This window comes from Centrocercus urophasianus, unplaced genomic scaffold, assembly GCF_019232065.1.
Source record: "Centrocercus urophasianus isolate 14NV4802_14NV808 unplaced genomic scaffold, USGS_Curo_1.0 seq_8, whole genome shotgun sequence".
NCBI lineage: Eukaryota > Metazoa > Chordata > Aves > Galliformes > Phasianidae > Centrocercus > Centrocercus urophasianus.
Window position 1 is genome coordinate 160,082 of NW_024885421.1, and position 20,595 is coordinate 180,676.

At 46.2% G+C, this 20,595-nt stretch overlaps 1 protein-coding gene across 9 annotated transcripts in view; it reads right to left on the reverse strand.

Moving 5' to 3' along the window:
* RUSC2 (RUN and SH3 domain containing 2) overlaps positions 1-20,595 on the reverse strand; it is a 53,106-nt gene that overhangs the window by 17,061 nt on the left and 15,450 nt on the right. For 6 of the 9 annotated variants that reach the window (XM_042838430.1, XM_042838431.1, XM_042838428.1 and 3 more), the window contains exon 2: positions 15,685-15,790. The exons of the other annotated variants lie outside the window; for them this stretch is intronic. The gene's annotated coding sequence lies outside the window, so the exon portion shown is untranslated. The remainder of the gene's footprint in view (positions 1-15,684; positions 15,791-20,595) is intronic. 9 annotated transcript variants of the gene reach the window in all.

Consider the following 20,595-nt stretch of genomic DNA (forward strand, 5'->3'; position numbering starts at 1 on the left):
AGTGTTCTTCACTATGAAATGACAATGGATTTGGAACCGAGCTGCAGAGGAATACAGGAGTGCAGAGAGGAAATTAAGAAATGTGGGGTAAATGAAATCAGAACACTGCAAGCAGTGAGACAGCTCTACAGAAAGATCAAGAGCTTCAGTTCTTTCAGCTTCGTGGCATAAGAATAGCAATTAAAAGATGCTAAAATAAATCTGATCAAATGAAGTACTTTCTCCCACGCATAACAGTCATTCTCACAGACACAGGATGTTTTGGCAGAAGAAAAAAAAACCCCAGAAAGACGGAAACAGACCTAGTGCTTACAGCAAACACCCATTGATGTAGAAGTTGATACTAACAGTGGTGTTAGTTGAGCTGAGAAGCCTTGTGGATCAGGCTAGACTCTACAGAGACCCATGTGTGTTGCAAATGATTCATCCAGAATTAGGCTCTGAAAAAGAAGTCACCTGGACCACACCTGGGAACTACCAGGCAACCCTAAAACAGCCCTGCCAATAGACTTCTTGGTGCTTGTATCACTCTTTCCTTTCCGTCCACTGACTCCTCTGTCTCACAAGCCCCTGTTTCCTTTCCCACAATCTCTGCCATACTGACTGAAAGGAATGAGTATGTTCTCCATCTGGCTCCTAAGAGAAGATTTTGCACGTTAGGGATTCCCATTATCACATTGTTCAAGAACCACTATTGGTAACAACAGCTTCTGGCTCTATGCCTAATGCAAACATGCTGAAAATGGTGTTCAACAGCTAGGGCTGTGTTTCTGCCCCATTCTGAACTTCGTGCATCACTGATGGTGCACATAGCAGCACAAGTCCTCACTTATCCCCCAGCACTGTGGGAAAAGCTAGCTCTGGTTCTGCAGTACTTACTTGCTCATTCACCTCTCCTTCCCTTGTTACTACCCTAGTAGATGGTTGTAACACTTACATCATGTCTCTCCATAATGTTTTGCTGTGTTCTGAGTGTTGCCACAATGCAACAGCTTGAAAAGCATCATTTTTGGATACAAACGGTAACAACCAAATGCTTCATTACTAAAGCACATCTCTACTGCCTCTGGGAAATGGCTGCTTAAAGCACCAGCACCCATCTGCTGCCCAGCCCTGCCAAGTAGCGTACACCTCACACTGCTGCAGATGCTGCTGTGGGAGGACAAGGTTTGCACAGGCACACACTGACATTTGACAGCAAAATGTCAGGGGAGGTGACATACAGCCATTTCCCAGCTGTCTCTCCACAGCTCTGCCCAGCTCTTTGGTTTTGGTGGCAGCACACGCTGCCCAGGCAGACTGTGAATCACTGACTGTCACATGTGCTGCAGCAGATGAATGCAGCACATGGCTTCAAGGGCCAGTATCATAGGAAGAATGCTGCCAGCTCCTGCCAGGAGCCATTCTGAAAGCTTCCTTAGGGATATGCACGACTTCTTTGTGCCCTAGGTGTCACAGTCTCCCTTAAGGTATTCTCCTGTCTCAGGGATGCAGAGAAGTTAGACTGTGGCACTGTCAGCACAAGGATCATTAATTTCCCAACCCCGTCCTCCTGGCCATACCATCCACTGGTTCTCCCTCCGATTCTGGAAGACTGCAGAAGGATCCACTCTCTTCTGTTCAGGGTATGGTAGGTTGAGATCTATGCTGGGTTGTAAAATCCAGCAGACACAGCAGTTTCACATTCTGCTGGGTTTGATAACCTCCTTACAAAGCAATCCCACCCCTCTGCAAGTGGGGGGTTTCAGAAGGAGGGATACACATTTTGCATCCAGACACTTTTAGCCCAATCAGTTCATTTTTCTTAATTATCATAGCAGAAGCTCACAGAGTGCTGAAACCTGCTTAATCCTATGCACATAATAGCATACATAGCATCATTCAGCAACAATCTCTCTCTGGAAAACTGTGTCATGGCAGCGCAAGGCAGGGAGGCATGCTAGATGCAACAGCCATTTTGATTGCAAATGTCAAAATTCTTAACCTACTCCATTCTGACACCATCTGCTGCTGAAGGGAAAATATGGGTTGTCTATTCTGTAAGCTCCGACATCTCATTATCTGGAGATGCCTTTCACGAATTAAGGTAATGCAAAGCAGAGAACAGCTTTTCATGAGATATTTGTGATATGGTGGAGAATTATCAATGCTTTTACCCTTAGTTATACATAAAGAAAAAATTCCAAGCTGCAGCAAATCTCTAGGTAAGCAGAGAAAGAGGAGTGCTGAGCAACAAAGGGTGGTTTAGCACCGACCTAAGAGCTGCCTGCCAAGATGCATTATGCTTCAGAAAGGATTCAGCACACTGCAGATAACACAATGCAGCACTGCTCATGCTCCACAGATCTCTCCCTGCAAGGCTTCTGCAAGGCAGGCCCCCAGCTCTTCCCCATCCACAAGGCTGAAGATGCTGTGCTAACTTGGGGTAGTCAATGCAGCTCCTTGGTTTCTAAAGTACTGCCTCCTGCTGCTGTAACACTACTGAGAAATTGCTGCCAGAGCCATCAGAGCGTTGCCTGCAAATCCTGATGTGCTAGCTGTGGCAGTCAGAGAGCTCCAGGCATACCCCATTATTATACCTCTGGTTGCACTTTTGGAGTTTGCTGGCAGCTGCCCGCAAGGTGTGGCTGGGTTCACAGACAGCGACACAGGCTTTCTCAGAATAGGTAATGCAGTAGCAGAGAAGCAAGCAGAGATTTCAGAAATAAATATGATTTCAATACACAGAGTCTGCGTATATCACATGAAGGAAGAAGAGATGATCAGAATTCTCAGCTGGAGGAGATGCTGGCTGTTGGGAGGCTGGCTTTTCTGAACAGACTACTATTTCTACAGATCTCTGCCACTTAATTTACAAACTTGAATGCCCCATATAAGCCCCTAACTGTGAGGGTTCTTGCTGTGTCTTTCTGAACGGCTTTGGTTTCAGTCATCATCATCTTACCTCAGATAAAACAAGACAACCTGACTTGGTTGTCTGAAAGGTGAAAGATGGAAAAACAGGGTTAGGGGGACATTTGATTTAATAGATGAATTAGCCAAAATTCTTCACTAGTAGAGCTGCTTGTTCTTTTGTTATTGTTTCTATTGTTCTATTGTTATTGTTATGTGAATCCCTGACTCCTACATGGCATCTGCATTAAGATGGCTGAAGAAACTGTACAGATCTACAAAACAAATGTGAAAAAAAAACAACGCTGTAAAAAGCAGCAGTTTGTGAGCTTGCAGACAAAGGCACAATACAGATGTCTTCTCATTGCTCTATGGGGAGAAAGAGATCCAGTTCATTCTCTGTCAGCTCATTCTCTGCAGGCAAAAGGGCTGGGAGAACAGCCCAACTGGAAGGAACTCTTCGTAAGCCTCCACTGCTCTTTTCCTGCCTCAGGGAACAGACAGAAGAATGAGGGTAGCCTTTCTGGGTGGCCCCAAAGTGAATACTCCAGGACCCAGTGCTAACAGTGGGGCTGCTGCAAGATACAAGGATTTGATGATTCCTAAGTTTCTGCCTTAGCTCAGGGTGGTTCCTCTGTCACCTTGAGCAAACCTCCAGAACAGACCACTTCCCCTTCCGCATCAGCGTGCTGCTTGGACCCCAGCCTTTTTTCCAGAGGTTTCCATGACAGCTCACTATCATTACATCCCAAAAATAATAGGATTATGTTGTGTTCAAAACAGAAACAGCAGCATATGATGGTCAGTGGCGAGGAGCCTGCCAGCAGGGATGACAGGGTGAGTGAGATGAAAGTAAATAGTAGGTACGTGCATGCCTAACAAAGACACAACTAAGGATGAGCAGGTACTGCCTCCCAGCCAGAGGAAAGTAAGTCCCAGCTGCACTGGGCACCTTGAGTTAGAGCACTAGAAATAGCTCGTGCAGCAGCTCTATGCCAGCAGCCATGGGGCTGACAGAGACCAAACCCGACTCTCCCAAGTCTGCGCTCTCTTGCTCCGTGACACCAGCTGGCATGTGGCACTCAGCAGGAGACACTTGCAGGCCCCGACTTACGAAGCAGTAGGGTGATCTGGGTTGGAATCTGCCCCTCCTCCTCCAAGCCCATCCTCTGCCCCAGCCCCCACCACATATGCGCCTAATTAGCATATGCAAATCCACAGAGGAGAAAGACTCTAATGTTGCTAGCTGTCAATACTGCGCTGAAATTGCTGCTGAATTAGACTCTGAACACAGTATATCCTTTTTTATCACGCTCCAGTGGCAGCAGGGAGGAGGGACCACATTTGCATAGCATCTTTAAAGTATGAGCACTCTAAAAGCACATCTAAGATTTTACAGAAGCAAAAATTACACTATTCCTTTGTGAAACATGGATCTATCTAGGCACTGGAGCCTGCCTGTTATGTGATTCCCAAAGGATTCAAGAACCCATTCAGATAAGAAAAAATCTTATCAGCAAACAAAATTGCTAGGAAGAATCAGTAGCAAAAATACCAGGCTTAATTATCCTTGGCTGCACTTTCCCCAGGGTTTAGCCATGAAGAAGAAGGGCTGTGGCTATCAGCTGGCAGCCTCAAGAACATGCTCCTAGTATAGACATGAGAGACTGAAGACCATGTCTGCAGTTTTATGCAGAGAGCTGGCTCTCTGACCTATGTCTGGAAGCATACAGGATCACAGAATCAGAGAATGACCTTGGGTGGAAGAGACCTTAAAGATCACCCAGTTCCAACTCCCTGCCATGGGCTGCGTGCCCCCACCAGCTCAGCCGCCCAGGGCCCCATCCAACCTGGCCTTGAGCACCTCCGGGGATAGAGCATCACAGCTCTCTGGGCAGCAGTGCCACCTTGAGAGTAAATAAATTCTTTCTAACATCTAACTTAACCCTCTTCTCTTTTAGTTTAAAGCCATTCCCCCTTCCCCTATCACTACCAGACTGTGTAAAAAGTCTGTTCCCCTCCTGCTTGTAATCCCCTTCAAGTGCTGGAAGGCCATAATGACATGTCACTGGAGCCTTGTCTTCTCCAGGCTGAGCAAGCCCTGCTCCTTCAACTTGTCTTCAGAGAGGTGCTCCATCCTCTGAGCTTCTTCATGGTCCTCCTCTGGACCCACTCCAACAGCTCCACACTCCTTCTGGATGCAGTACTCCAGACGAGGTCTTGGGAGGGCAGAGCAGAGGGGAACAGTCCCCTCCCTGTTCCTGCTGCCACCCCTCTGTTAATGCAGCCCAGAATAATGTTGGCCTTCAGGGCTGCAAGCGCTCACTACTGCCTCACATACAGCCCTTTGTCCACCAGAACCCTCAAGTCCTTCTTTGCAGGGCTGCTGTCAAAGAATTCTTTTTCCAGTCTGCACACATACCAACCCATGTGGTTTGGCCTTGTTCAACCTCATTACATTCTTGTGTGCCCACTTTTTGAGCAAGTCAAGGTCCTCTGGATGGCATCTCTTCCTTCTATTATTGTCAACTGCACCACTCACAGAATCACAGAATGGCCAGGGTCGGAAGGGACCTCAAGGATCATGAATGTCCAACCCCCTGCCACATGCAGGACCACCAACCTCCCCATTTAACACTCGAACACGCTGCCCAGGGCCCCATCCAACCTGGCCTTAAACACATCCAGGGACGGGGCATCCATAACCTCTCTGGGCAGCTGTTCCAGCACCTCACCACTCTCTCTGTAAAGAACTTCCCCTGACATCCAACCTCAATCTTTCCTCCCTCAACGTAAAACCATTTCCCCTTGTCCTGCTGTTATCTACCCTTTCAAAGAGTTGATTCCCCTCCTGTTTGTAGGCTCCCTTTAGGTACTGAAAGGCTGCAATGAGGTCACCCCGCAGCCTTCTTTTCTCCAGGCTGAACAAGCCCAGCTCCCTCAGCCTGTCTTCGTAGGGGAGATGCTGCAGCCCCCTGATCATCTGTGTGGCTCTCCTCTGGACCCTCTCCAACAGCTCTCTGTCTTTCTTGTACTGGGGGCTCCAGACCTGGACAAAGTACTGCAGATGGGGCCCCACAAGAGCAGAGTAGAGAGGGACAGTCACCTCTATGTACCTGGTGGCCACCCCTCTTCTGATGGAAGATGTCATCAGCTTGATGTAATCAAAAAACTAGCTGAGAACACATTCTCAATTGCACTGTTTAGGTCAAGATAACATGGCTGTTTTCAATGTATTTGTTATCTTGCTATGTGCAAATGTGACCAGGCAGCCATTCTTGCTCAGGTGTGTGTTGCAGGGGTAAAAGAACAAAAGCAGAATCGTTGACAAAGGACTTCAAGGGAACAAGTTCTTGAAATAACTAAGGTATCATCCCCCCCAGCTCTCCTTATATAAAACAGCTACAGATGTCAGGATGCTCTCACAGGATTATCTTCAGAATTAGACACAGCAGTAGCATGATGGTTTGCTACAAGGACTAAAGTATTCATGTGAAAAGGAGAAGCAAGGCAGGTAAGGCATTTCCTCACAGTGATGGGCACCAGCTCTACCAGCCACCCAGAATGCCTGCATCTGCAGAGATTCGCTATTTTAAAATGCAGTCTTACAAAGAATTTAGCACGCACAGTGCGCACCCAGATCAGAAGCCCCAAAAGAAAACACAAGCAGAAAAACATCCTAGCAGCAGGCTGGTTTTATCAGGTGCTCCTCTTCACACTGCATATCTAAATGGTTTCTCAAACAGCAGCTCTGTCCAACAGCTGACTCCTGCCAAGACTGCAGAAAGCTTTAACCCTTCCTAGCTCTAGCTGCATAGTGAGACTGCACGAGATTAGAAGCTGCTCTCTGCACTGCAGAGCAGGCCTTGATACGACCTTCCTGGCGAAAACAAGTCTACCAAGAACGCCGTGGCTTTTTTTTCCAAGAAATACAAAATCTAGGGCAACTCTTGCCACTAGCTCAGAAACAGTGGAAAAAGAATGATGAACATACTCAGCCTTTGTAGATCAACAGCCTCAGGGAGGTTTTGTTTCAGCATGGGAACACAGAAGTCTGTGGACTGAGTCAGAGGACCATTTCAGCCTAGTCCTTCACCTTGGTTAGCAATGTTCAGAAGTTCTGCATTAGGTGTACTAACCTAAAGTGGGCAAATGAGTGATCATTGCTCCATTTTCAACCCCAACACAGGCAGCCTCCATTAGAGAATGCCTTATGTCAAGAAGCAGATTTCATAACCCTTCCATAGGCGGCTGGGTGCTTACACAATCATAATGCTGCATGCTGACATCTCCAATAGCATCTGATTTTTTTCAGAACTCTTGCAACCTTTGGGCCCGGTAATGTCATGAACTAGTGATCTTCACAGCTAATTTACGCCTCAGCCATTGCTGTCTGTCAGTTCTTTTGAGCATACCAACATTTATCTTCATTATTATACTTGTTTAAGACAAGGAGAGCGTGACGTTTTTTGCATTTATCACCCTCTGAGCAGTCCCAAGCTATTCAGACTTCCCCTGACTAGACATTGGTCTCCCTCTACTTGTGTGTTCATTTGCAAAGGATGAGGCAGAACTCAGAGGATCTGGAATGAAACCGCAGCATTAATTTATGTAAGAGAATATTTTCCATGGAACAGAACTAACAAAAGGCAAGCCAGACCTTCATAAAATACTTATGAAGCAGACCAGTCACAAATAATGATTACACATATTTTTCTTCTGAGAGAAGAACCTTATCCCTTACAGGGACCGGCAACACAAACCAAACTCGGCACAAGCTCCAGCCAGGACAGCGATCAGCTGCCATGAGTCAGACATTTATTTTAAGATAACACTTTAGAAGACAGCTCATGTGCTAATTTGGCTTGGAATGATTGGGCTCAACAGAGCATTAGGGGTCTAATGAACTAAATCTGATAACCCTAGATTAACGAAGGTCTTCTGCTAAGGAAAGTCATGCTGGGCTGCAGAGGATGCACAGACCTACTCTACTGGAGAAAAAGGAGAGCAAACAGGGACAATCCTTGGCACTGTACAGAAGGAGCAGTATGGAGTTCCTAGGGACGCACCAGGGTTATTATTACACTGCTTTAAGCCACTTCAAGGATGCTCAAGAGCGCAAAGGACACCTCAAGAGTGCAGGCTCCCAAACCTTTCCATATAGGACATGCTCACTTTTGGAAATTTTTCTGCTGTGTTCTTTCTGCACCAGATGTCAAAGAAGAAGCACCTACAACAAGCAGTGAGAAAGAACTTGTCTCCGCTGAACCCTCACAATGAGATGGACTTCAAGTCACCCAGGTTTCAAAACTCAGCAGCCTCTCTTCTGAGCACATATTAGAAATAAACTAGGTAGTCCTGTCATTCACAAAAACGTCATGCCATCTGGGAATATTGCTGGGCTTTGAAGTTTAACAGCAAGATTCATGGGCTTATTCACCACAGTACACATGAAAATTATTCCTATTATTAATTTTAAATAATTCTCCTCAACTCCCTGGAATACTTCCATGTTGCAAGCTGGGCAGCACATAAATCATTATCTTCTTTCTCTATAAGATTCATCTTTTCTCATAATGAACTCTGCATTTTCTCATTTGATACAGTAATTCCAGTTTCTTCAGTCACTCCTTTTATGAGAATTTTCCAGGACTTTGTGCAGGTTTCTGGTAAGCTTCTCATTTCTCTCCAAGCCTGCAGTCATCACTCTGAGCTGGGGTGACTAATTACACACACTTTCCAAGTCAACAGTGAGATGTCCTCCGCTTTACATATCAACACTAAAATACACTGCACCATAGCTTTCCATTTCTACCTTATGTATCCTAATGTTGAAATACAGCTGTTCACCAGATAAGATTTCTCATGACCAGTGTTACTTCCAGGTACTTTTTGTAGTTTAATGCCAGATCATTTGGAACCTGTCAAAGTGTATTTTTGTGACTGTTAAGTTACGGCCTTATACACATTGATTTAAGTTAGCATCAAGCTCAAAAACTCAAGGCTTACAAAAAGCCTTGCCTACAATAAACAAGGGCACTTTTTTTTTTTTTCATGTGTTTTCTCTCAGGAACAAGTTTCATTTCTGTGCCTCTGTAGCTTGTGGGGTTTTGCCCCCTCAAATTCCACAAACTGTTGGAGTAGGTGTGTGGGAAATTTTGCCTATCTTCACACAAATTCTCCTTGTGGGCCCTGGAGACAGAACACAGTCCTCAGCTCATGTCTGTGCTGAAAGAAATACTGTCTGGTAAATTTGCCTTATTTAACCAGGGAGGTCTGATAGCCTGCTTCCAGGAAAGAAGATTCTCCTTTTACTTTTTATCAGCAGGCCAAGAGGTTTCTGTGGGGTTTCCTTTTCAACCTCAATTTCTGCCAAGGGGAAAACACTCAACGAGGTAGGAGATCAAAACACTGTCTGTGGAATATCCTCTGCAAAAGAGGGAAATCACCCATCCGTAACTCCAGCACAAGTACAAATACATTGCTTCATACGAAAGTATTTGTCCACCTTGCAATACCAAACCGTGTCAGCAGCACAAAGCCTGGCAGGGGTCAGTTACAGAGACAGATGCTTTCCTTAGGGTCTGCACGGATTGTGCAGTCACCAGCAGAAATACAGAGAATAGATAACTCAGTATATTACTGACTGCACTTGGTGTCTCTGTAAGACATGGCGAAAAGCACACTGAACGACATGCGATGAGTGTTGCCACCTTTGTGCCTTAACCCTCATGCTGCTAGTCAGTTGGGACAGCTGCTTCTGACAGTTCCCTTCTTCCTCCTCTGTTATTGTGCCACAAACTGGCAAGCTCTACTGTGCTGAGAGCTGAAATTTCAAGGAATGCAAGGTCTCTGTGTTTGTGAAGTCTTGCCTTTCTTCTCCCCTAGTCCTCTCTGAAAGGCAGGGAAGAAAGGAAACGAAGGAAAACAAATGGGAACAAGAAGATTGTCAGGCTTAAAGTAACAAGAAGTAATCACCACCTTCAGAGTGTGTTATTAATACAGTAATTATAAATAGTAAGTGTTTGCAGAAACGAAAATGAGGCAAACAACATGGAATGGAGAAACAGAGGAGACATCTGAGTGAGGAAGATGCTCTCCTCAGTGGCCATTTCAAACACCAAGACCTGCAGCTGGAGGATAAATCTTAGCAGTAGATTAAGTAAGATGTCACTGAAGGCAGATGAAAGAACAATTTGCTGGCTACAGAAAATGATAGCGTGCAGATGCATGCTGAAATCCATTCGCCATCCTTCTGAAGGGTCAAGCTCACGATAAGTTATATCCAGGCAAAATGCATCCCTTAAAAGTGACTACAGCTATTCACACGCTAACAAGTGATGAAGGACAGCACAACCACAGCAAGCCAAACCTCGGGGTACATGTGTCACTATAGCCATGGACCATGAGAAGGAACTAGACAAAGCCAGGGAAGATGTTCAGTGCCTGCTAGCAGGGCCTTTGGACCAGAAATTTACAGTTCTGTGGGATCTTTGCATAGGAGGACTTCTGACTCTACCACTTGGGAAAGATCCCAGCATTGGTCTACAGGGAAAAATGAACTGCAATTAGGCACTGGAAAAAGTCTAACTACTAAGAACAGCAAATTGCACCAACAGTGGTGCAGATGGGCCATTCTCCCTGCAGAGAAGGACATCTGTGAGGACAGCTACACTATTTCAGGTACACAGAAAATGTGGCAAATCCCTGCTTTTTGCCACGGGAACCCATAAAGACCAAAAGAAGGGGGCCTTGATAAACAAGAAGCAGTTAAAACAAACTGATATGGTTAGTCTAACTATGTAGGAAGAAAAGACTCCTAGCTCTCAGAAGGGAGCATGCTCCTTAAAGAGCAGCACCTGAAGAGGCCCATTCCATGAGGTCCAAAGGAAGTAAAGAAATGACCTCATTGATGACGATCTGTGTTAGACAACATTTAGAAGCACAAGAGTTTTTCTTCAGGGTTGACTGCATCATAGTTGAGCAGCTCATTAGCTCAAACATCACATGATAACTTGAATTCCCGCAAAATAAATAAATATATAAATAAAATAAAAAATCCTGCTATTGTTTGATTTAACTGGTACCAGTATGAAGGAATGCTCCTGAGTAAAGAGAGCCACAGATGCACAGGGGAGTCTCTTGCAATTGAGAACCAACAAGAAAGCAGACTCTCCCAGCCCAGCATCCACCTCTTGTCCACATGCTCCATTCCTCCCTCAAGAACAGAACATGCTAGCCCGAGGTAATGGCAGGTCCCAGGGAAGTATCAGGCAAAAAATCTGCTGCATATTTGCCAAGATCTTCCATACGGGCTCTGATTTTTTTCTTTCCTATAATTTACAGAGCAGAAAAACCCCTCTTGACAGAAAGAGCTGTGAGCTCCCTCCACTCTGTGATACCTGTGCCACCAGCCCACAGAGTGCAAAATGGCTGTGACGCTCAGTCTCTGCTCCCAGAGCGTCACGTGCTGGAGCAGGGAGGGATGGCTTGGCGCTAGTGCTGGTTTCCCATCACTTACCAAGAGTCAGTACTAAGCACTGAGCCTGACCTCCACTGCAGTTTCTTGACGTGAATGTCATGGGAAAAAAAGCCCTGCAGCATGACTGTCACTACTGCTGAACCACCAGCAGCCCTGTCCAGCAAGAAATATTTGCATGTGTCAGACAGATATAGAAAATACATTATCTATGTGTTTCTGAGGCTACCACACAATGGCGGTGGGGAAAGAAAGAGCGTATGGGTAGACCTGCCCTTGCTCTCCTTTTTTAAAGTGTACCCTGCCACTGCACCACTTCTTTCAGAAAATGAACACTAAGATAATCTTCGTTAAGAGATAAAACTGGAGCAGAATCAGGGACCAGAGCCATTTTGACAGCCTGTTACTTTCATTTTGGAGACTAACCAACTTTCAGATGAATGCTGGGGCACGCAGGGAACCTTCTCATCAGACAACATGACAAATCCCTGCTAAGACTAGTTGCCAGTGCAGCTGTAACTGATAGCTGATCATTGCTACAGATTTCACTCCCTGCCAGACCAGCTCTCTCAGCTCCTTCAAGCCTTATCCTGCAGCCTTTTGCACAGCTCTGGAACGGTGTAATCTTCTGGCTCATTTGGACCTACAGACCAGACTGCCATGAGCTCTTTGCCCCCAGCAGGACTCTTTGCACAAAGCAGCAAAGGTAGCAGATAAGTCAGCTTTCCTATTTCCAGATGGATTTTAAGGGCTTCCACAAGTTTGGGGACCAGATTTTCTCATGCAAGTGTGATTCCAAGGCTGACAGGGAGGCATCTCTTCCTCAGATCACTGTCTCACCCACCCATAGAAATCACATCTCTCACATTTTGTTTGCTTTTCTTGGGTTTAATTTGTGCTCAGGTCCATCAGCACCTTGCCTATCGAGATGAATTACTCCCCAGAATTACTCCCAGAATATTGGACTAAATATCTTAAGCTTGTCCAGTTTACATCCAACAGAAGGGTAAAAAGCAAATAGCAGTGAATTTTTTTTTCCTTTTCTTTTTTCTTTTCAGATTTTATTTGTAATAAGCAGATCTTTTGCATATCAGGCAAAACAGTTATAAAACCAAAAAGAGCAAAGAGCTCAGGGAAGTACTGCAGAAATGACTTTGATCATACGTCATAATTGAAAAACACCTGGAATCACCAAGCAAGGTGAGGAAATTAGTGTTCTAATTTGTTCCTGACCAAACTGAATGAATAAACACACTGAGAATTATATTAGAGCTCAGTAGAAACATCGTCTTTGATACTGTTTTGGCACGAAGAAGAATATGGAAGCTGCGTCAATGATGTGTTGACAATATAAGGAAAAAAGGGCACAGAAAAGGAAATGAGCATTTGAAGTGGAAACAAATTTGAGCAGACATATGCACTGCAGTCAGAGGACAAAATATTCTTGATCCCAGAACAATAAGGAACCATCACATGATCACCACTGACAACAGGGCTCTCAATAAAAATACCCATGAGGAAAAAGAGGAATGAGTCAAAGCTGCACGCCTGGAAAATAATCAAGGTAAGCCTTACCTGTTCTGAAAGGGCTAGGGAACTGACCCACCTGAGATCAATCAACCTGCCCTTCAAACACAATACAGAAGGCATTCAAAAAAACATTGGGAAACATTAATGAAACTGGGAAATAAGTGAAAAACGGGGCACAACACAATACTGGTTTCCCAGAGGTGTGTCAACATTTTGGTATCAGGTGTAACACCAGAGTGAGCTCACCAGGAATGTCAGACTGGAACTAAAGCCATCTGTAGGACAGAGAAATCGTTTCTTGATTGCAATTAAAGCCCCAGACACACTGACAGGCAACAATGGAGCTGGCCATTTCCAAATCTACTGCATACACTCCTAAGCACCTGCACATTCTGCAATGCAGGTCCAGGTGCCTTCCAGCTGTACTTCATCCCAGCATTCTGCATCAAGGCAGTGGAGGAGACACACAACAGCAACCTTATCTCCCTGATGTGAATCCATTCAGCCAGCTCCAAAACCAGAAGCTCTTGCCCATCTTTTAGGCTCAAGCCGTGTCAAGACAGATAATCTCTGTGCACTCTCACTGTTTAACAGATGCTACTGTAAGTGTGGCACCTTCTAGCTAGGCACATCCTGTGTATCCTGAGGAGCACTCCTTTCCATGTAGCAAAGTATGCTGCATCACATTTTTCTTGTTAGATAAACACTGTAAACACACCATACACAAATTTTCTTCGACAACACAACACAGATACATGTATGCTGCATACATATATTCTGTTTCACAACTGGAACTCTGGACCATGACGCATCTACAAATGCATATGTGTTGTCCTTGCCCCCAGCACCCTACTGTGGGAGCCTATTCTGCAGAGACACACAGGAGAGTGCTCCCAAATCATAAGGCAAGGTTTCAGACAGAGGTGAGAAGGAGCTGCAGTTAAGGAAGACTTACAGCACTTCCAGGACATCACAGAGCTGTGAGCAGAAATCATTTTGCACCATGAAGTCCCACACTCCACACCTAGCAGTCTAAACTGGAAGTGGGGTTGCCTCTTCTCCCCTGAGTCCCTGGAGAGCCTTGCCGCTCCATGGGGATGGAAAGGGAGCAACTGCCTAAGAAACCACAGCAGCAAAATGGTTCCTTCAGACAAGTGCTGTACGAAAGGCTGTGCTGAGGATTGCGCCTAATCTCAGCAAAGCTGCGGGGGATACACGACGCATTGACCATCTCAGGGAACACAGGGAGAGAGGCTGGAGAATGGTATTACCAACCGCATATTTACAATCCCTAACCATGACAACCCACATATCCTACCACTGGTTTCTGACCCTCAATTCTCTATTCTTCTATCTCTGCAATGTTCCTCACATCTGCTTCTGCTGCTTCAAGATTCCTCTATAGCTATGCCAGATCCTCACCACTTCATGATCTCTATTCATCCTGTGGTTCTTAACATGTCTAGAGATGCTTTATCTGAGCTACCTTCAACTTATTTCAGTGCTCAGCTGCCCCCAGGCAGCTGCCAAGCTGGCACACTGCAGAGGGGTTTTGCAAAGAGGCTGGACATGCCAAGCTCACTCATTAGCAGCACCAGGAGGTAAGGCTCCATTAAGATCACATTCCTCTGATACCTACAACTGCAATCACACATTCTCAGCATTTTCCACAGCCCCACTGTTTGCTTATTTACTTAACATTACTAAGCTCCCATGTATACATTTGTCTGCAGTCACATCAATGCATCACAGATATCTAAATCCCACTGTTTTATATTTTTCCTTCATTGTTATCTCTGTCATTCTCTCTGACACACATCTGTCTCTTTGTTCAAGCTCTTCTCCTTTTGCATTTGCGGCAGCAATTTGATGGAAGGATTTGTGCAGGGGATGGGGGAGGGAAGAAGAAGGAAAGCAGGGAGGAGGGAAAAGAGGGATTTGGTTATAACAGGAGCATGTAATTAAGCTCTGGTAACTGGTACCCAGCCTGGACCGCTCATCTCAGCAATTTAAAATAGTAATTCCTCCATTATGAGATAACCTTTCTCATCTAATCTACAGAAAGAGGCAGGGAGAAAGCATTCATTTACATAGCCAGCACAGACACACCCTTGGCGACACAAAGGACTCCAGTCTGCATAGATCCCAGTGCATCATTCTGCACAGCAACAAAGCTTTACCTGCCACAGTATTTTATCCTAATGGCCTATGCTTTTTGAGGCATTGTTAAAAAAATAAAAATAAACACGATAAAAGCCAAAAGCCATAATGACAACAGCCCTTCCTCTGCCATGTCCTTTGTTTGTCTTTTCATGGAAGCGCTGTCTGTCAAAACAGCTTTTGAGCGGCACAGCAGCATCACCACTGGGGATGGACAGAGAATGTGACAGCTCGTGGGATCACAGCAATCCGTGTGGGCTCGGCTGTCATGGCAGACACAATGGAGGACTGTGCGACTGCACCAAGAGAGCTCTGTCAAGGCAAAACACAGCTCGCCTCTGCTCAACCAGCCCCAGACATGACAATCGTTATTTCCTAGTCACAATGGACAAACACGCATTCTGCACAGCAGTACCAGCCTCTTCTCTCTCTTGCATCAATTATAATCACAACAGCCCCAAAGCAATGCAGTCTCTGAGCAGACAAAGCAGTCATAAAATCTTTAAGCTTCACTGGGAAGCTGGCAGTCTCTGCAGAAACAAGCCAGCCGTTTTGCAGGACAGTGAATGGCCTGAAATCCAATAGTAGGGCAAACACCCACCCCACTCATTTCTCCATCTCACCTTTCTGCAGATCCTCTGCTGCCTGTCTCTGCTCCCTGCACATGCTCTGCTCCGGCAATGCTGAACACACTGATTCCAGCAGGCTCTGTGCTCTCTCACCAGGATGCTGTGGGAAACACAGAATCAATTTTTTTTATTCACAGCTGCATCCCTGGCAATGCAGAGGGTCTGCGCAATCACATCTCCAATGCTTCTGCTGCTGCTGCTGTGACGTTGCTGGGTGTGAAGGAGCAAGCATGCCCACAGAAGAGCTGCTCCGGCTTGCAACCGGTCCCTGCGGGACCTCAGACAAGGCAGAGGATGGGAGGGAGCAAAGAAGGAGAGGAAGGGAGAGAACAAATCAGGCTGGAAGATGGAGGATTGAGTTTAACAGATATCGGGAAATCAGAAAGGTAGCATGAAGAGAAGCATAAAGATGAATAACTACATCATAGGATAGCACTGCAGCACCTTGTTCTGTAATGAGCTTGGGTTTCAGATGTTGCAACTGTTTGATTTTGTCTGGTTTGTAAAGGAAAGCAAAGGGCACTGGAGTGATGTGCTCTTACCGTTGATAACGGCAGACAGAGCCCTTGGAGAAAAAACACTAATCTGCAAAGTAATGCACAGCAGGAGAAGGCTGGGAGGAAACAGAATAATCAGGAAAACAAGAAGCTTCTTGAAGCTTCTTTTACATTTCTGTAGTGATTTGTCCTGAAGAGATTCATCAACAGCATCTATACAGTGCCTCCAAAACACAGCCAGTCTGAGAGTGAGACGCAGCCGCAAGCATGTCAGTCAGTGTCGAACTGCACACAATGACAGGGATTCTGCAGTTCACCTGTCACAAGGAATCTCAAACAAAGACCCAAGCACAGTTTGTGATTACGGTGCCGGCCATAACCTGGGCCGAAGCTATGCACATGTACAAAACAATCCACAGCAGATCCTCCTTCCTGAAACAAAGGATTGCCACCTGCAAAAAGCCAGGCTTTTCCGTTATCCTAGGAACACACAGGGGGATATTTTTCATCATTTCTTTTCACCCTGAGCTCTCTCCTTCCTCAGTGCAGTAATTTGTGCTTTTTTTTCTTTTTTATTTTTTTTTATTTTGCTGTGTTTTGTTTTATATTTGTCTCAGTCTGGGCACAACCACCTGGTCCACAGCTATGTTCACGGCTGTCCCAAGGCTGGTGTTTGCAGCCCTGGAGTGGTTCCCTGAGACAGCCACCCTGCAGGGACAACATGCCACTGCATCCACTTACCCCTGCCCAGAGGACTGCTGCCATCATTGATGCCAGAAATACTGTGCAGTGCTCAGGAGAGCTCAGCACCAAGGACTGGTGGAGCAACAAGCTCCACAGCTGCAAGCCAAAACCCACCTCTGAAACTGATGCTTCTGGGGGGACCAGGCAAATCAGAGAAGAGGTAAAAACACCACATGGATACACAGGGCAAAGAAACAAAGAATCATCACATGGCTGAGTATTTTTGCTCTACACCATGACACACTCAAAGGAACAACCAAATAAATAAAGCAAGGCAGCACAGCACTTTGCAGCAGCAGCTGCCTGTTGACCTTGGATCCCAGAACACCAGAACCCTTTAAAACAGCTATTTAGGTAACATTCAAGCTAGACCTCTGACTGAAAGCCCAGTGCCTACCCCCACCAGGATGGTGCGAAGGCTGGGGGCCAGCTCCAGCCCTATGGGTGCTACTCACCCCCAGGACAGCCCGTGAGGCCGCAGCACCTCGGCTGGACCCTCCTCGAGGCCTGGGACTGCTGCCCTATGCAAGCCACCTTATCACACTTCCCAGCCCACTCTCAGCCCTCACGCTGCCACCTGAGCCCCTTCAAACAACAGTGATGAGCCAAGGGATGATGCAGGGCACAGGGACAGACTGCAGGCTAGCAAAAGATGGGGGGAGGAGATAGCCAGGCCCAGCTGCCAGCTTGAAGCAGAACAAGGCACGCTTGTTACCCAGGAGACTCGTTCCCACAGCAGAGAGGAGAATGGAAAGTATGTCGGTGCCCTCTCAGCCCTCTGCAGGCCTTGCCAGCACTGAGGGAGGAGGCTCAAGCTGCTGCCTCCTTGTCCCCACCACTGCGTTAACTGCTTCACTGACACGAACCAGACCCACACCCCGGCGTAGGTGGAGTGTGGGGCTGTTCTGCAGCAGGCAAAGGGCTCCTTTGGAAAAAACGCTTTTCAGCACATCCGCACCCCAGTGCTGACATGCACATCATCCTCCTGGTGCGTTACTCAGCCTTTTGCAGGCTCACACGGCCTTCACTGCCGTGATGAAGGGCCCTTTGGTGCATCTCCCCGCCTGGACCTGCTCCTCTCAGCCACTGACAGGCTGTCCTGCGGCTTCATAGACAGCAGGAGAGTACAGACACTAATGAGGAAGAAGAAAGCTCTTTCTGGGGGATTGTCTTCTAGGAGATGACTGCTCTCCTATCACAGAGATGAGTCAGTATGGGAAGAGGAGCGTGACTGGCACTGGGAGTGAGGACAGTGCAGGCTGGTGGCTGTGCTCCTCCAGGAGGAGAGGGGAGGGAGATGGCGGGGCAGGACACGCCTGTCCCCAGCGTAACCTGGCTCCCTTCTGCCTGGCCTGAGAGCCAGGAGACACACTAGCATCACGCCGTATAGCTTGGTGGTAAAAAGCTTCCTAATTCTATTCTATCTTGGCGGCATTACTTTCATCTGCCTTTAGGTGCTCTGTCGGCACTGGCTGCTAAGGCTGTCTGAAAACTTCCCACTTTCAATGCAATTATACAGCAAAATCAACACAAAGAGCCCAAGCCTCCCACCAATGTGCTGCAAATCTGCTCCGATCAGTGAAGTGGAAACAGCCCAGACCCACAGCCCAGCTGGCCACCTGGGCTGCTGCTGTGATACCACACGCCAGTTGGGAAAAAGGTTTTTATCACACCAGGCACTGTGCACAACCTGCCCACCCTTGCCACAGACCAACAGCCACAGGGCCACAGCAGCACGTGGGTATAATCCAGCACAGGGAGCTGCCTGCCTCTTTCTGCTAAAGGATGGTTGTTGGGTCTACCCTTATTGCCTTCAGTGCACCTGTGTCTCTGCCTAGCAATCTGTGGGTGGAGGACATGTCTAGGACACATCTTTTGGATCGTTACAGCCCTGCTTACAGCACAGACACAGGAGGAACACATACTACCACACCTTTCCAGTTGGTGGACAACTCAGGAGTAGACTTTCTACTTTGCTCAGTGATTGCTCAAGGCAGAAATCTGAGTTCAAAGACAAAGCAACCCCATCCACCACAGGCTGTTTCAGGGATGCTGGTCACAGCAAAGCCAATAGTACGCTCCTGCTCAGTGGGAGCAAAGAGGATTAGGATACAAAGGCTAATAGGAAAGAAGGAGGTGCTGCAAAATTTATAAATGTTCTCAACAAGAAAAAAAAAAACCAATATTCCTCATGCCTGCAAGTCCCAGCTTTCAAGGTCAATCGACATCCCTCACAAATACACAGGAATCAATACTGGCTAATCATTACCAATCTGTACTTGACAACTTTTCTATTTGCTGGGAGGTGGGAACAAACATAGGAGTTCTCGAATGAGAAGTCAAAGCTTCAACCAGATTGAGGAATGCACATGGCAGTGTTGTGCTAGTGCCTGCCCTTAGTCCCCACTTTCTCCCCGGAGGATCATCTATTGATTCCCACTAAGCCTGCCTTTGGAGCATGTCCAAGGACAGAACAAGAGCCTGCTAGGCCATGCAGATTGCAGATATGTTTCTACCAGCAGGCTTCAATCAGGAACCCTATGGTCATCCTGCCCCAACAAGCCCTGCCTATGGCCCAGAACAGCAGTACTAGTTTCTTTAGGGCTTAGCAAACTCAGGCAAACAAGATAGCTCAGAATGAGAAAGTTGCTGTTGGTTTTTACTCTCAGAAATAGACATTTCTTGTTACTAACCATTTTCTAACAGAATTAATTCCCGACTTCATTCCTCTGATGTTTAAGAATCTTCTCTGAATTTACAGCTTATCTTTATCCATGAATAGCTCAATCCCTATTCACTCCTGTTCCAAAAATGGTCTTCCAACGTCACTATTTATCCAGTCTGTGTTTAAAGTTACATCATCTGAGTTCTTTAATCAGGTAGCACGAGGCAGGCTCTCTCTCTTTGATCATACCAGTATGAGAGAGAAGGGTTTCTCTGGATATGACCTATTTTGAATACATCCTTCAGAGAGTGATTAGAAACGCAGACAATCTTCCAAGCTAGCCATCACCATGCCTTAAACCCCTCAGATTCCCCAGCTGCTGCTACGAATATTTTATCCAATATGTCACAATAGATAACATTTATCTTTTTTACTGATATTCCCAGTTATCCTCCACATCACTGACAGGCCCTGGGTTTTCCTTTGCCTTCCTTACTTTCCCCAGGGAGCTCCCAGACAAAGCTGAAGTTTTTGCTTTTTTCTCATGCACACAGTCATCTAATTTGAACTACCCAGTTCTCATCTGTATTATTCCTTAAGGACTTCAAAGTCTTTTCTGCTGAATAACCATAAACTGCCTTTGAATTGATGATCCTTCTTGGCTTTCTGTCTTTAGGAAACATCAGCAATATTACTTTCCAGAGCCCAGAGCATCATGTGATGAAAGGCTACGTCCTACCGGCAATTTCCCTTCAGACTAGCAGATCCTCATTCAACATTCTTGTTAATTTCCCTTTAGCCTGTGTGCTGCTCCTTACCTCTCAGCAAAGGGAATTATGGAAAATTCCACACAGATTCAGTGGGAGGCACAACAAGCACTTGAGAGATGCATTTCAGGTAACCAAACTGACAAAATACAACAGACTTATCAAAGCCTACCCTCTCCACCACCTTCCCCCCACCAAAAAAAAAAAAAAAAAAAAAAAAAAAAAAAAAAAA